This window comes from Stegodyphus dumicola, chromosome X2 (assembly GCF_044657685.1).
Source record: "Stegodyphus dumicola isolate Sdum_Otavi_A_Nest chromosome X2, ASM4465768v1".
NCBI classification, from domain to species: domain Eukaryota; kingdom Metazoa; phylum Arthropoda; class Arachnida; order Araneae; family Eresidae; genus Stegodyphus; species Stegodyphus dumicola.
The window spans coordinates 139,580,990-139,597,203 of record NC_140781.1 but is presented as its reverse complement, the minus strand read 5'-3'; the positions used below and the strand labels follow the sequence as shown (position 1 = coordinate 139,597,203).

Below are 16,214 nucleotides of genomic sequence, written 5' to 3'. Positions count from 1 at the left end.
ATGATCTATGTATTAAAAGTTTAGAAGAGAGGTTTGGTCGTAAAGATGTTATTATATCAAAATTCAAGCAGATGTTGTTACAGTTAGAACCAGTTAAAAGTTCTTCAAATGTTTTTGATTTAAGAAAGCTCTATGATCAGTTACAAATCTGCGTTAGAAATTTAAGTAGTTTAGATGTTACTAGCGGTTCATACGGACAGTTATTGAACCCAATAATTCTTAAATTGTTACCTGAAGATTTAGCTCTTGAATTCCATAGAAAAAGAACATCTAACCAAAATATAGAAGTAAGTGAATTAATAGAGTTCATTAAAATAGAAACTGAATGCCGAGAAGCAAGTATTTTGATTAATAGCTCAAAAGGTAATAAATACACAGGGGTTAATCCTAAACAAGGGTTCAAAAATTATAAAGTCAAATCACAAGCTTCTGCTTTTAACACATCGGTAAAAATGTTTTGCATATTCTGCAAATCAAACGAACATACATCTGCCGGATGTTTGAAATTTTCCGACGAACAAAAACGAAAGAAATTAAAACATGAAGGTCGCTGTTACAGATGCTTTCTGAGATCACATTTGCGGTCGTTTTGTCATTCAAAAATACAACCATGCGAAAATTGTAACGACAAAAATCATAATAAACTTTTCTGCCGTTTGAAATCGAAAGAAATGGGAGATGTTAACTCCGCAGATACGCAAAATAAAACTTTAGTATCTACTTCCCACTGTAACACTCTAAAACCTGAAAATAGTGTGCTTTTACAGACATGTTCTGTTATTGCTCAAAGCAAAAACAAATCGAGAATCGTAAGATTATTAATTGATTCAGGTAGTGAACGAAACTTCATCACCCACAAGTTAGCGCGCGATTTAGAATTGCAAGTCATTAGAAAAGAATTTCTAACAATTTATTCGTTTGGAAATCAGCGCGGTAACTCGCAAGAATTTGATGTATATAGTCTAAAAATAAAAAATAAAAACGATGATCGCTGCCTTGTTGTAGAAGCTATAGGGATGGAATTAATATCATCAATAGAATTCCAGGCGCCATCAACATGTCAAAACATTAAAGAATTTATGACTAAAAAGGGCTTGGAACTTTCGGATACAAGTCCCGTTAATGAGAACATAAATATTCTGCTTGGCACGGAGCATTTCTGGTATATACAAACAGGAAGTAATTCAATGATAAATGATGGTTTGTTTATAGTACCGACCATATTTGGATACACAGTGATGGGTAAAGTAAAAAATAATAATACTCGAATTAATGCGTTGTTTTTATCTGCCGTTGAAGGAAACACATTTGATTTGCAGTCATTTTGGAAATTGGATTCGATAGGAATTGAAAATGAAGACAAAACGTTTTCGGAAACTGATTTGGACACTATTAAGCATTTTAACGACAGTTTAAAATTTAATAACGGCAGATACGAAACAAAACTCTTTTGGAAGGACAATAAATCACAACTCACTGATAATTTTTTCGTTGCTAAACAACGATTTCTAGGACTTAAGCATAAATTAAAGGGAAATGATTTCCTATATAATGAATATGATAATATAATTAGAGAACAAGTTGAAAAGGGGATTGTTGAACAATGTAAGTTTGTTGAAAATGAACCTAACTGTTATTATATGCCTCATAGGCCCGTTATACGTGAAGGAAAAGTAACAACAAGAATAAGAATAGTTTATGATGCCTCTTCTAAGTCTGAAGGAGCTAAATCGTTAAATGAATGTTTGATATCAGGCCCTAATTTAAATCCTAACTTGTTGGATATAATTTTAAAATTCGCGTACATAAAGTTGCATTTTGTGCAGACATAGAGAAGGCTTTTCACCAAATTCAAATTGATAGTGAAGATAGAAATTTTTTAAGGTTCTTATGGTTTGATCATTCTTACGACAATAGTGACAATAGTTTAGGCTTTAAGGTTTTAATGTGCCGAGTGCCGTTTGGAATGACAACAAGTCCGTTTATTTTGTCCGCCACTATCAAACATCATATTAAGGGTTATGAAAAGAAATATAGCAAAGCTGTTGACATGCTAAATAAGTCCTTATATGTTGATGACCTTATCCATGGAGCAGACTCCGTTGAAGAAGTTTTCTCATTATCAACTGATGCAGTTAAAATTCTTCAAGACGCTGGTATGAACTTAAGAAAATTTGAATCAAATTCCGTATCTTTAAAAAATCATTGGCAAGATATTGGTTTAATTAATAAGGAAGATAATCTGGATAAGAAAACGTTAAAGGTGTTGGGAATAATTTGGGATTTGGATGAGGACACATTGAAATTAGATGTACAAGAACTTTTACAACCAGTTGACTGGAAACACGTTACAAAGCGAAAGGTATTACAGATTGTGGCAAAAATTTATGACCCAGTTGGCTTCATTGCACCTTTTGTTATCAGAATAAAATTCTTATTACAAGAGTTATGGGAATTGGGTATTGAATGGGACACAATTTTGCCCAGCTATTTGAGTGAAAAATTTAAAACTTGGTACTTTGAAATTGAAGTTATTCTCAACTTGTGTATTCCTAGAAAATACATATTAAATGATGAATGTGTAAATTTCGATAAAATAGAGCTTTTTGTCTTTTGTGACGCCAGCCTCAAGGGATATGGAGCTATTGCATATTTTCGTGATCCTGATTCTTGCTGTACGTCTTTTGTTCTTTCAAAGAGCCGTGTATCCCCACTTAAAAAATTAACCTTGCCTCGTTTAGAACTTATGGGAGCCATTATTGCCGCAAGAATAGTTAAATATTAAAGAAAATTATTTAATATCCAAGAAGATAATGTATTTTGTTTTAGTGACTCTAAAATTGTTCTTCACTGGATCAGGGGTACCGCTGATAAATGGAAACCCTTTGTTGCTAATCGTGTACGTGAAATACAAGATGTTGTATCACCTTCACAATGGAAATACTGTAAGGGAAATGACAATCCGGCTGACATAGTTTCACGTGGATTAAGAGCTTCTGAGCTAGTGGGAAATAAACTTTGGTTCAATGGACCAGTGTGGTTAAAAGAGAAAAATTTGCCTTCATCATCTTTTGATCCTTTGATCGAGCCTATGGGGGAAGAGGTACAGGTAGAACAGCGTCAAACTACTGTATGTTCTGTTATTAGCCAAGAGGCTGAATTTGAATTGACATCCAGATTTTCATCCTGGAAAAAATTGAAACGCGTAACTGCATGGTGTTTAAGATTCTGCCACAATATTAAACCTACATCTTTAAAATTCAAGGGTTTTTTTAACAGTTCAAGAATTGGATATGGCAAGCAATTTGATTTTTAAAATCATGCAAAATTCCGAATTTAGAGAAGAAATTAGACTTTTGAAAGCAGGGAAGAAATTGAATCTCAGCAGTAAAATCCTGAAATTAAATCCTTTTCTTGATAGAGAAGAAATCCTTAGAGTCGGTGGTAGACTCTGTAACTCGAATCTTTCAGAAAACACAAAGTATATAATCATTCTTCCCAAAAGTCACCAAGTTACTGAATTGATAGTCAAACACTTTCACGAAGTGAACCTTCACGGAGGAGCCACATTAACATTATCTGCTCTGCGACAGAAATATTGGATCGTTAATGGCCGAGAAATTGTAAGAAAAATAATTTGGAAATGTATAAAATGTTTTAAAAATCGAACAAGCACATCCAGTCAGATAATGGGCGACCTACCTGCTTCTCGCGTATTGCCGGATAGAACATTCTCGAATACAGGACTAGATTTTGCAGGCCCTTTTTTAATTAAAGCTAGGAAAGGAAGAGGAGGAACGAGATATAAATGTTACGTTTGCCTTTACATATGTTTCACCACAAAGGCCATTCACCTAGAAGTGGTCAGTGATCTAACAACTGAAGCATTCCTAGCATCTCTGAAAAGATTTGTGTCACGCAGAGGAAAACCCAAGAAAATCTTTTCCGATAGAGGCACCAACTTTGTTGGGGCTGATCGAGAATTAAGAAGATACATAGCTACACTTTCCTCTGACGAAGCATTTCAAAACTACCTGAGCGGTGAAAATATTCAATGGATCTTCAATCCTCCTGCTGCCCCTCACTTTGGAGGCCTTTGGGAGGCTGGAGTGAAACAAATGAAGATTCACTTAAAGCGGACTATTGGGACCCAGGTTTTGATATACGAAGAATTTCACACCTTAATTATACAAATCGAGGCGTGTTTGAATTCCAGGCCAATAGTTTCCATCTCATCTGACCCTGAAGATTTTAATCCTTTAACACCTGGACATTTCCTAATTGGGACTACATTAACAGCAATTCCTGAACCTGATCTTACAAATAATAAGCTAACCCCTGCTGAAAGATGGAAATTGACACAGCAAATTTTCCAGAGCTTTTGGAAACGTTGGTCTAGAGATTATCTTTCACAATTACAAGGGCGTACCAAATGGTTGAGGGATAAACCAAATTTAGCCCTCAATGACTTAGTCCTGATAAAGGACGAAAATTTGCCTCCATTAAAGTGGCGACTTGGACGAGTAATTGAACTATATCCTGGTGCTGATGGAAAAGTTCGTGTTGTGAAACTAAAAACTTTATTGGGCGAAATGAAGCGTCCTATACATAAACTTTCCCGCTTACCATTGAGTGAATAAGACTCTAAAAAAAAACATTAATTGTATATTCATAATTTGTGTCTTTATTATTATTATTAATTCAATTATGTTTCAGATTCATAGAATGGACCACAATTGTGGATTATGGTAATTTAGCAGTTTCATTATTTTGTTTTCCTTCTAGAGATTGTAAGTATGTTTTATTTGTAAAATTTGTGCTAAATTTAGTGTTGTTATTCAATTTAAATTTGTCATTATACATTTTTATTTTATATGATATACTGTTGAACTTTGGAAAACTTGTTTGAATCTAAAATTGAAGATTTTTATAATAATGTTGTAATGAACCAATGTTCATCGGGGCGGAGTATGTTCCGTCTTTTTGGTAGATAGGTGGCGCTCTTGATGCGCGCCGATGAAAAATATATCACTTGACGCTTGAACATGAACAATGACGCATGTCATATTTATTTGATGCTTGATTATGTTTCATGGCCGCTATAAACGGAAGTAATATAAGTTTATCGTTAATAAATGTTATTTCTATGTTCTTGAAGTTTTGCTTTGAAATTTAATGTTTCAAGTCTTGGAAGTTTTTGATTTGAAATTCTAATGCTCTCCCAACCTTGACTCCTGAAACGAAACGATCTTTGAATTTCTGACTCATGAAGAGAGACCACACAAATACATATGCTGTATTTGCAACACTATTACTGTTATATGCCATACCAACAACATTTCCTCCCTTATAGTCTATGTATGGTTTTATGTGTATTTCATCCAACATTAATGTAATTATAAGGTCTTCTGAATTCAAGCCATCTGCTTTTTGTTTTATGAAAGATAAGAAGTTTTCATCAGACTGCTCTTTAATGGGATTAGTATTAAATCCAGAAAATATTCTGTAAATTGTTCTTGGATGTGGCATAATGATATTGCATGAACTTCTAAAAAATTTATATGCATGGGGAGAAATGGAATATAAAATAACGAAGAAAACATACATATGTGATGAATAACGTATGCGTTCCTTTTTACAAATAAGATTGGACAGTTGTTCTGTAATGAATTCAACAGTTTGTTGTTTATCACTATCATCAGTCTTAACAGTTTTCAATAGAGTAATAGCTGTTTTTATAACATTGGAAAATAAATTTTCATTTTGTGGTTTAGAAATATTCAATACAAAGTCTAAAACTTCAAACAAGCTATTTATATTATTTATTACTTTAGGAAACACTTCGTTATCTATTATTTTTAATTCTGATTTACCGATAAAAACATGACACATTAAATTTTCTGCCACTACTACTGAAGCTTCAATAATCGGTACAGACTCAGTATCAATAATAAGAAAAACAACTTTACCGTCTTTGAAAATAACTGTCCAAGCATCAGGAACATTCTCAGACTTTATGCACGATAAAAATTCAGAAAACGAGTAAAAACATTTTTTTCTGTCGTAAATTTCTTTACTGGTTATGCTTGCAGCAAGAGCACTCTGTATATTGTTTCTATCAATTCGAACTCTTCTATCATCTGCACTTTCTCTTGATGTTGAAGATTTACCTGATAAATATTTTGGACAGCCAGGCAGCTGTGAAGGTACAGCATCCTTTCGAAGCCTTGGACGAATTAAATTAATTTTTATTGAAGTTCCTTTTTTCTCATCAAAATGTTCGACTATTCTTTCAATATCTGATTCGACAAAATGTTTCTCACAAACCTAAAAAGAATGAAAAATTCAGTATTGAGTATCATTGTAGATTAATAAGAAAAATCTTACAAATAATTTAAATGTAAAATGAAAATACAGATTTCCATTCAGAAATAAATTTTGAAACCTGAAAAATACTAGCTAAAATTCATCTACCTAGTACTTAAGACATACTCTACACATTATGTACTGGAATGATGTGTATGTATACTGAAATTCAGCTGATATTCTAGAAAGTTTTTGCTTACCTAATATTAACTTAAATATTGTACTTTAAATAATATCTCACTAAATTTCATTACAGATTTAAATGCTTTAGAATTAATGACGAACTGTATTATTTGTTGATTTATGTATCAGGATAATTAATTTCAGATTTTATAGAATTCAAATTAAGTTAATAATAACAATATCATATATAGAAGTTTAATTAGTGTAAAAAAAGCAACAATAAGGCCTAATTTTTGATCGCGAAATAAATCATAAGTTTAAAAAAATTGATTGTACGTACCTTAGAATGATTTGATGGGATGAAATTCTGCCGGTGAATTGCACGGAGCCATTTTCTGCGCAACGAATCCGATTTGGGTATAGAAAACATCTGTACTTTTTCAGTGTTTGGATAGTTTCCTCTGCAGTTAGGAACACAACAAGTATAAACCATCCTTCAACAGATTATTAACAAATGAAATATTATTAAATGAAATATTATTAAATGTTTTATGAAATATAGAAATTTCCCGCTAAAACTACAAGCATGCTTGCACGTTGACGTTACTACCGAAAGGAGCGGTGACGGTTTGTTATGCCTACTAGTCCCTGGCTGACAGTAGGCAAAGAATCTGTAAGGACTCCTTACAGATTCTTTGCAGTAGGCGCTCAATCCCGGAACGAATGCTATTGTTTGCTGGAAGAGTCCAAGATTTGTAGGTGTGGTACGTGAAAGTAGGGATGAGCTAAGAGGAGAAAGGAAAAGGGATTTTGAGTATAGGGAATTTCAGTCGTTTCGGAATTGAGCGCCTACTATGAACCGGCTACTGCTTTGTGAGTAAGTGTAGTATTTATTATTCTTATTGATTGTCTGCCCTTTTTTTTTAATTATGATTACCCAATTTTGAAAATTCTGTGTTAAATTTAAATAAAATCTAAAAAGAAATAACACTTGTTATTTTCTATAAAAATATGGAAATACATATATAAAACATAATAATAATATATAAAATATATAAATATACTTCTCTATAAAAAAATGGAATTAAAAGTTTCATGTGCTTCTACATCTCAGATATCTTGCCCTCATTGTGAAGTAACATTCAGTATTAAATGTAATATGTACCAACATATCAGAAAGTATCATCCAGAAAAAGAAGTTCACAAGGTTTGTAATAAAATTTGTGGTCTCTGCAGTCTTAAATTCCAAACAATGAAGGAATTATTACATCATATAGAAACAGATCATACTGATATAAATTTGGAGTATGAAAATCAAGTATTTACTTCTAAAACTGAATTTGAACACTGGAAGGAAATGATGGAACGAAATACACAATCTTCTTTCATTATTTCATCCAGTAAAAAGGCAGTAAAAGAAGGAACTGCATCGTATTATCAGTGCCATAGAAGTGGGCAAAGTAAAATTAAAGAGTCAAGAAAACGTAATATTAAAGTAGCTGGCTCTATTAAATGTGGTATTACGTGTCCAGCATACATAAAAGTTTTAGAAAAAGAAAATGAAATAAAAGTGGAATGTCAGTCTGTTCATGTCGGTCACAAAACAGAAGTGGGAAAATTGCCTCTCTCGAAGACAGAAAAAACTAATCTAGCTAATTTAATGAAACATGGAGTTCCACCAGCAAAAGTATTGTCAAAAATTCAAAAGTGCTACACACCTTCAAAACGGTTGTGTATAACAAATTCACAAGATTTACGAAATATTCGTAAAGACTTTGGGATTGACAAAGACATTATGCTGGATAAAAATGATTTCGTGTCTGTAGATATAACAGTTAGAAAACTGCAGGCAGAACCTGGCAATCCAGTTTTAATATATAAACAAACTAATGAAGAACTGCCTCAGTACCCAGGTCTATGCAAATCGGACTTTTTATTAGGTATTATGAATAGTGCACAATTAAAAATGCTTGAACGACATAGTAATTGTATCATGATAGATTCTACCCATGGCACAAATCAGTATGGTTTAAATTTGACATCTGTTTTAATTAATGATAACAATTTTGAAGGATTCCCAGTGGCAATCTTGTATTCTTCAAAATTAACCACTGAAACGTTTGCTGCATTTTTCAGCTCCATTAAAGAAAGACTTCCAAATTTGAAGACAACAGTTTTCATGTCTGATGATGCTCCGGCATATTACAACGCATGGTGCTCTGTGTTTGGAGAGGCAGATCATCATTTACTTTGCAGCTGGCATGTGCAACGTGCATGGTTCAAAAATTTGAATTCTAAAGTTCGAGATCCAGAAATAAGAGTAAAGATTAAGTCAGAGTTACTGAAAATTCTAAAAGAAATCGATATTGTAACTTTTGAAAGACTTTCCGATGCTTGTATCAGTGATTATGTGTTGCATGATGAAACTCGAGCTTTTGGAGAGTATTTAACCACATACATGCAACGTAAGAAACAGTGGGCATATTGTTACCGAACTTATTTGGGTGTTAATACAAACATGAAAGTAGAGCGGTGGCATCGGCAACTTAAATACGAAGAAGCTGGTGGAACAGTTATTAAAAGATTAGATAAGTCATTGCATTTTGTTTTAACTGCAATAGCCAAGAAATTAATGGGTCAAATCATTTCTGTGGAACGGCCAAAATTAACTTCTAGAATGAAGGAAATTAGAAACAAACATGAAAGGAGCAAATTCATGGCTGATTACGAATTATACGAAATAAAGCCAAAACAGGCATGGATTGTATCTAGAAGTCAAGAAGGACTGATTCATACAAATAATGTGTATTTTGAAAAAGTGTGTTATTGTAACATTCGATATCATGAGTGCGACATCTGCATTCATCAGTTTGTTTGTTCATGCATTGATTATAGTGTGAGATTTCAGATATGTAAGCACATTCATTATGTATGCTCAGTTTGTGATATAGATTGTGGTACAAATGTTTGCTCAGAGAAAGATGATTTGATAATTGACGTATCTGAAAATGATGAGCAAATTGAAGAACATTATGCCATCACACAAGAAATCAGAAGAAAGGAACATTCAGATTTTGAAAAAGAAAAGGAAGAGTGGCATGCAGAGTTTCAGTTTTTAACATCACAGGCTGACACAGAGGATAAAAAACAAAAGGTGAGAGAATTCCTAAAAACTTTAAGAGCATCTTTTGCTACTTGTGAAAAACTGCCAACTATACCTTCAAGTTCAGAATGTGTTAATGAGCCAGTGAATAAATTTATAAAGCATCAAAGGAGGTAATATGATGATTTTAAAAAATTCTGTGTGCATTTAATTTAAAAAGAAATTCATAATTTTTGTTAAAGTTATTTATAAAGGATGTTGTTAGCAGAATTTGCTTTTTGCTTAATGAAACTTCATGTAGTAATTGCCAGTCTCAATTTAACTTAATGCCTTTCAAATGAACAGAAATGCAAAAGTTTTGCTTCAGTATTTCCAATTGTTAAATATGGTAACAATTAACATTTATTTCATAAGTACATAAATTTAACAAACTGATACTTCTTAGGAAACTGAATCAGATGTCATGCAAGTTTTTATAAAGCCAGCAATAGAATTAACCTGGTTTAAGTAGAAATATCAAATTAAGTAATTTGATAGCAATTTTGTTATATTTTTTACTAACTACTATTCTTAAAATACATTGATTAATCCGACTGAGTGTAAATTGGATATTGAATTGTTATTACAATATGTTAAAAAGCAAAATAATAGATGAATACCTAATAAAGTACCTTATGTTTTTATTTTAACAGGAACTAACTCCTAGCCCGGGTCTACGGACTGAAAATAGGGCATGGGCAGGGCCGTAGGAGGCAGTTCCCTACGTGTGGTCAACCATGAAATTGTAATGTATATCTTCGGTAGAATTACAGTGTCCGCAAAAGAAATTTAAGAAACAGCTCAATGATTATAAATAGTACCATTAACTGCTATTATTAAAACCAAAAGCAATATTAATGTATCTTTAATTAATCTTTTGAAATTATATCTCTGTATATTAAATAAATGATCTGATTTTTGGGGATGGTCTGCCCTCCTAGATAGTTTATGGTTGAAATAAATAATTTTTTACAAAAGACGTTACCCATTAATTCTTGATGTATATAATTATTTACTTACTCAAAGTTGCCAACAAAGGGATGTTTCATCCTGCTGATATTAACTTTGTTTTTTAGCAGTAAAAGTGATTACACCTTCAATAAATGCAGCCTAACAAAAAAAAAAAAAAAAAAAAAAAAAAAAAAAACCTTTGGTAAAAGTTTACAATTGGGTGCCCCTTGTTTATTGGAGATTTTTTTTTTTTTTTTTGATGTACAGTAAGCACAATTTCAAGATGGATGCTACACAAAACCAAAATAAGAAGTCAAAGAATTGCACAAACTCTGTGTCCATGTACACATCAATCTGTTAACACTTAACATCCCAGAATTGCACAAACTAGGCATTGCACACTGCCTTAAATTTGTTCATGTACACATACATCTATTTTCATTTTAAAAAAGTCAAGAAGCTAAAACAAAGTTAAAACTATCATGGTAACCAGAAATGAGGTTTCATTGCCAAAATTTAAAAAAAAAAAAAAAAAAAAAAAAAAAAAAAAAAAAATTGTCACTAATCGAATGGGCACCCAGTTCTACACTAGAGCCAAAACTTTTCCTGCAATACATACACACATAAGGTGTAACTGGACACAGAACTGATAGTTACAAATTTAAAAGGTTCTAGAACATAGCAGCAGTTTTCATATTGCTATATTGTAGAAGTTGAACTCAAAAACATGATAAAACAAATGTCGTAGTGATCGCAGACACTTAAAGGAAACAATGTTTGATATTTGGAAGAACCGTTTAAATTAACAGTCAGCAAATGCATTGTATTAATTCTCATGAAAACCATTTAATGCTACAGAAGTATGTGATAAAAGTAACAAGTATGCTTATCATTTTATTGTCATTGTGATGCATTAAATATATAGTTGCTGATTAACATTAAATATTATGTATACGCATAAAAAAAGTTACAGCTCTTCGCAAAAGTATAGCATTTCTAGGAAACATTCTCTAAGCTTAAATAACTACAATGAAAAGCAATTACAGTAGTGCCCGTGTATTTGTGGGTAATTAATTCCAGAACATACAAATAAACACTATGTAGAACAAAATATCCATGTAATATATATAAGGTGATTAAGGCTGATCTTTGGAATATGGTAACAGGTAGTTTGGTGACATTTTGGTAAGGCGATAAAGTTTACTAGCTAGGACTTTAGTGTACAGGGATAAAGTCAAGAGTGTATGCAATGCCATTTTTGTGCAATTCTGGGATGTTTTTTTAAGTGAAAATAGGTCAACGTGTACATGGATACCGTGTATGTGCAATTCTTAAAAACGCAGCAAGCAGTTTGCGATTCTGCACTTTCTCCCAATTTCGCACCTAATCTATGTCATGATTAAGAATTTTTGTTCCATAAAAGTTCTAGTATAAGCGTAATTCGGCTAGCAGATTGTTGGAAAAAATGTTGAGTAAAAAAAAAACATGGCTTTACTTCGTGAAAACAAAATGGTGTCCAGAACAAAACTAGCAGGTTGCTGTAGCAGGGTTGGTCGCCAAAAAATTGCCAAGTTACCATAATTCGAAGATTAACCGGTGATTAAATAAGATTATCAATATTAATACTGAATGATAAAATACATCGTATACTATATCACTTTATAGACTTCATTTTTAATACAATAATGAAAAATTTACTCTCCTCAAGTTTTTTCCTCGATAATGGATAAAACATCACAGCTACTCTCAAGTTGAGAAGCATTGGTAGCTTCAAAACTCCAACAATTAGAAAGCACTAAAATGTAAAAAAAAAAGTTTCTGAGTGCAAGAGATGCTATTGAATGTAACTAAAGAAAAGCAAATAGTTAAAAGTGGAGCTGAGAGAATTTAATAGAAAAAATCTGTGTATGCAAGAAAGTTTGATGCTTGACCACTGATAGCATCGTCCTCTGCTGACACTTACAAGCATCATGAGGAAGAGATCGATTAAGAAGTGTTCAATTCTGAGCAGCAATATGTAACCTGAAAATACATACATTCCAATGTAACATTTCCATTTACCCATTTAGTTACATTCATTACTTACTTACTTACCCCCAGCTCAGCTGCTCTACTGCCTGTTAGATTACTACTATCAGCATTTATACTCAACTGGCAGAGCATTTTATTGTCGCTAGGCCTAGCCAGAAATCTCTACAGAATATTAAAATTTGTTGCAGAATTTATAAAGTTATTTGGGAAGATGGGTAAAACACATGCATGTGAATATAATTGGGGTTACAGTGGGAATTTCAGTGCTTAGCTTGTTTCTATGGTTGTGTTTCATATTTAGCCATACACTATTTATCACTAGGCGTAGAACTTAAAACTTCAAGATTACTTTTTCCACCATTGTTATATGTAGATACCAGGATACAATTGTACTATTGCTTTCTACGTGGAAGTTTTCCTAGCATTTGCAGTGTTCCAGAAGTACTAAATGTGAGATTGTATTGTCCTATGTACAGGTATTAAAGATGGACATAATTGTTTAAAAACATTTAGACACAAAAATAAATATAATTGACAGGTGTAAATTGAAACAATTAAAAGAAACATACAGTTGCTATTAAAATAAATTTTAAACTTTTAACAGACATGATTTAACAACTAAAAATTTTTATTTTTTACTCTTAACAGTTGATTTTAATGCCACCACTCACTAATCACTACGATGAACTCTGGCATATGGTTGAAGCTGCATGGAATGAAATACCATACCTAATCATCCAAGTTGTATTTATCTCGATGCTGAGCTGGATTATAACCATTGTTTTTGCTAGAAAGGACAGCTCTGTGCACTGAATTATGTACGCTGTGTACCTCTAATCACCAGAAAATTTAATCATGTTTTCTTCCCACTATTCTGTATATATATGTGTAATAAATAAGATTCTGCTATTTGCTTTCCTTCCTGGTGTAGCACATTTAATGTATAGCAGTGTATATGATATGCTTATGGAGGAGTAATCTGCAAATCCCAAATGTTATGTAATTAATACAATCATATGTTCAAAAATAAAGTATCAATTTGCAGACATTGTCACGTCTAAATTTAACAAAAGCCAACAATATTCCTATTAAAATTCCTTCTAAACAATACATGAAAATATATTTTCACCATCTTTAAAACCTACACTAACATGAAATTTTGAAAAACTCCAGTATTTGTTTATTATCCCAACCCCCACCAAAAAAGAAAGATGCATATTGAATGTCTGCAATGCTAAGCACCACAAAAATTTATGTTTTATGGACATCTCAATGACTAGATATTTATTAAGCATTGGTTGGAATCCATCAGTCATTTAGCCATCTCATCACTGACAATCCAGTGAGTAGATGACTACAAAATGTTTATCTTCTTCAGGATTCAAATACAGGCCACATGATTATGGAAATCACTAGAAAGCCCAGCAGTCATACGAAATGACCGCTGTTCTAGATATTATAAATTGTAATTAAAATTATTTGTGCAAAGGCATCTGCTTATTTAAACTGAATTACCCAGGGCAGGCAGCGAGGACGCCCCTTTGCTTACTGCCCCACGAGGTTGTCCCCTTCTACTTGCTTAAAGTAGAGTGCAATGAAGGAAACCATTGGCGGTACATTTCTTAAGAGTCACTGCTAGCTCAATAAATAAAGGTGATTTAAATAATAAAATGTTAATTCACATGTCAAAGATCTCTTTGTACATAACATTTCTTGTGTAGATCTTTCCATCATTTTTAATTTTACGTCCGTTCTTTCACGAACTCTTGAACAGGCAGCATGAAGTTGACCATGTCCAAATGCAGGCTCAGGTAAAAAAATGCCAGCACACTTAAGCGTTTGGCCCTGAGACTTATTGATGGTCATAGCAAAGGTAAGTTGTACAGGAAATTGTCTACGTCTCAATTGAAATGGCAACCTTGTGCCGTGGCAACTTCACCCCATTGGGTAGTACAGTTACGCAAGCAACTAATAAACTATCGGGGACAAACAGACACTTAAGCCGCATATATATATATATGGGGTGGAGTAACACCATCTCCTCCGAAACAGCTGGCTCCCGGGCTTAGTGAAGCACACTGTTGGATTCCGCAGGTCCATGGCACGCCATTTTGACCATTCGTGTCTTCTTGGGACTTAGACTAGCCGAGATATTAATTAAAAACTAATTTTCCCATATGTTTTCCCTAAATTTTCCACTTTTTTCCTTGGGTTTTCCCTTGTAGAGGGATTTGGCTACGTGCCAATTTCTTTTTTTCTCGAATATCTACGGAACGGCGCCGTGTTGAAATTCAAAACGCATATCTTCGGATTCCAAAAAATTCTCTGAATTTATCAATACTGTTCTCATCTTCGTACGACTTTAATCGGCCGAGATATTAATTAAAAACTGTGGAAACATTAATTTCCGCACTCATTTTTCTAAGTGGCAACAATAAACTATCGGCGACACACACTTTAGCCGCTTATATATATAAAGGTATCGCAATCACCAGGCAACACAAATCAGGGCTGCCACCACATAAAACTGTGAGTAACTACAACATGCGTAAACATACGTACTATATCTGTTAAAAATAAAAAATAGTTTTTTTATTTATTCTGTATAATCAATGAAGCATTTCCATAAATTATTAATTATTGAATATTAAACTGAAATCTGTCTATTAAATTATAATCAAAACATACACATAGCTATTCCTCCTTTGAGATTTCAACCAGAAAATTACAATAATATTCAGAAGTGTGTAATTTAGTTTTATGCCATTTATAAAATTTAGTATACATTTATATATTAGATGCAATATTTTACATGGGCCCACCAGCGGCTGAGCGGTAAAGTCGCTGAACACTGGTAGTTCGGTCCGAGGTTCGAATCCCACGAAAGGGCTGGCTGTATGGGCGTTTTCGTGGTTTTCCCCATGTGTAACGTGTATACGAGCCAGTTTGCCTTAGAAAGTCCTCCACAAAGGCATCCCTCCCATTAAGCAGATAGGCCTCGAGGCTTTGCCATAATCACACACACGCGCGCAATATTTTACATTACAAAGAATTTTATTCCAAAAAGTCTTGTAAGAAGCATATTCATTTTCTTATTCCTTGCAAATTTAATTGCAAAAAATGTTTCATACTTTTAGTTAGCATTTTAACTGTATAGTGTTTTTGCCTTTTCTTTGTTCTCTCTCTCTCTTTTTTTTTTTTTGGTTAAATTACTTTTCAGACATTTCCAATATTCTTTAGTTTATCAGCGCTTAATTTTTTTTTCGAACATATCACTTGCTTTAGATAAATTAACAGATTTTGCTTGCCTTTCAAACTGCATTACTCAATTTAATATCAGTATGTCAGATGCAAAAAACGAAAATAACTCCCTTCAAGATTATACCAAAGCACAACATTGCCAAAGATTTATTTGATTAGCACGAGTTTTAAGTAGTCATTTGGAAGAAAAAAGCATGGGTATTTTTGTAAATTTATACATTTGTAATACAGAATATGAGGCAGATTTCCCCAGAAAGTTCTCCATGCAAAAGGACATCCTAAACATCTGTTAGCCACAGTGCAAGTTGCCAAACTCTAAATTTGTAACATATCTAAATCA

At 32.9% G+C, this 16,214-nt stretch overlaps 1 pseudogene across 1 annotated transcript in view; it reads left to right on the top strand.

The window, feature by feature from the left end:
• Positions 1 to 11,002, top strand: part of LOC118190005 (uncharacterized) — a 200,084-nt pseudogene extending 189,082 nt beyond the window's left edge. Inside the window, exon 15 of the transcript XR_015039138.1 lies at positions 10,285 to 11,002. The product of XR_015039138.1 is annotated as an uncharacterized LOC118190005 (transcript). The remainder of the gene's footprint in view (positions 1 to 10,284) is intronic.
• The last annotated feature ends 5,212 nt before the right edge of the window (positions 11,003 to 16,214 follow it).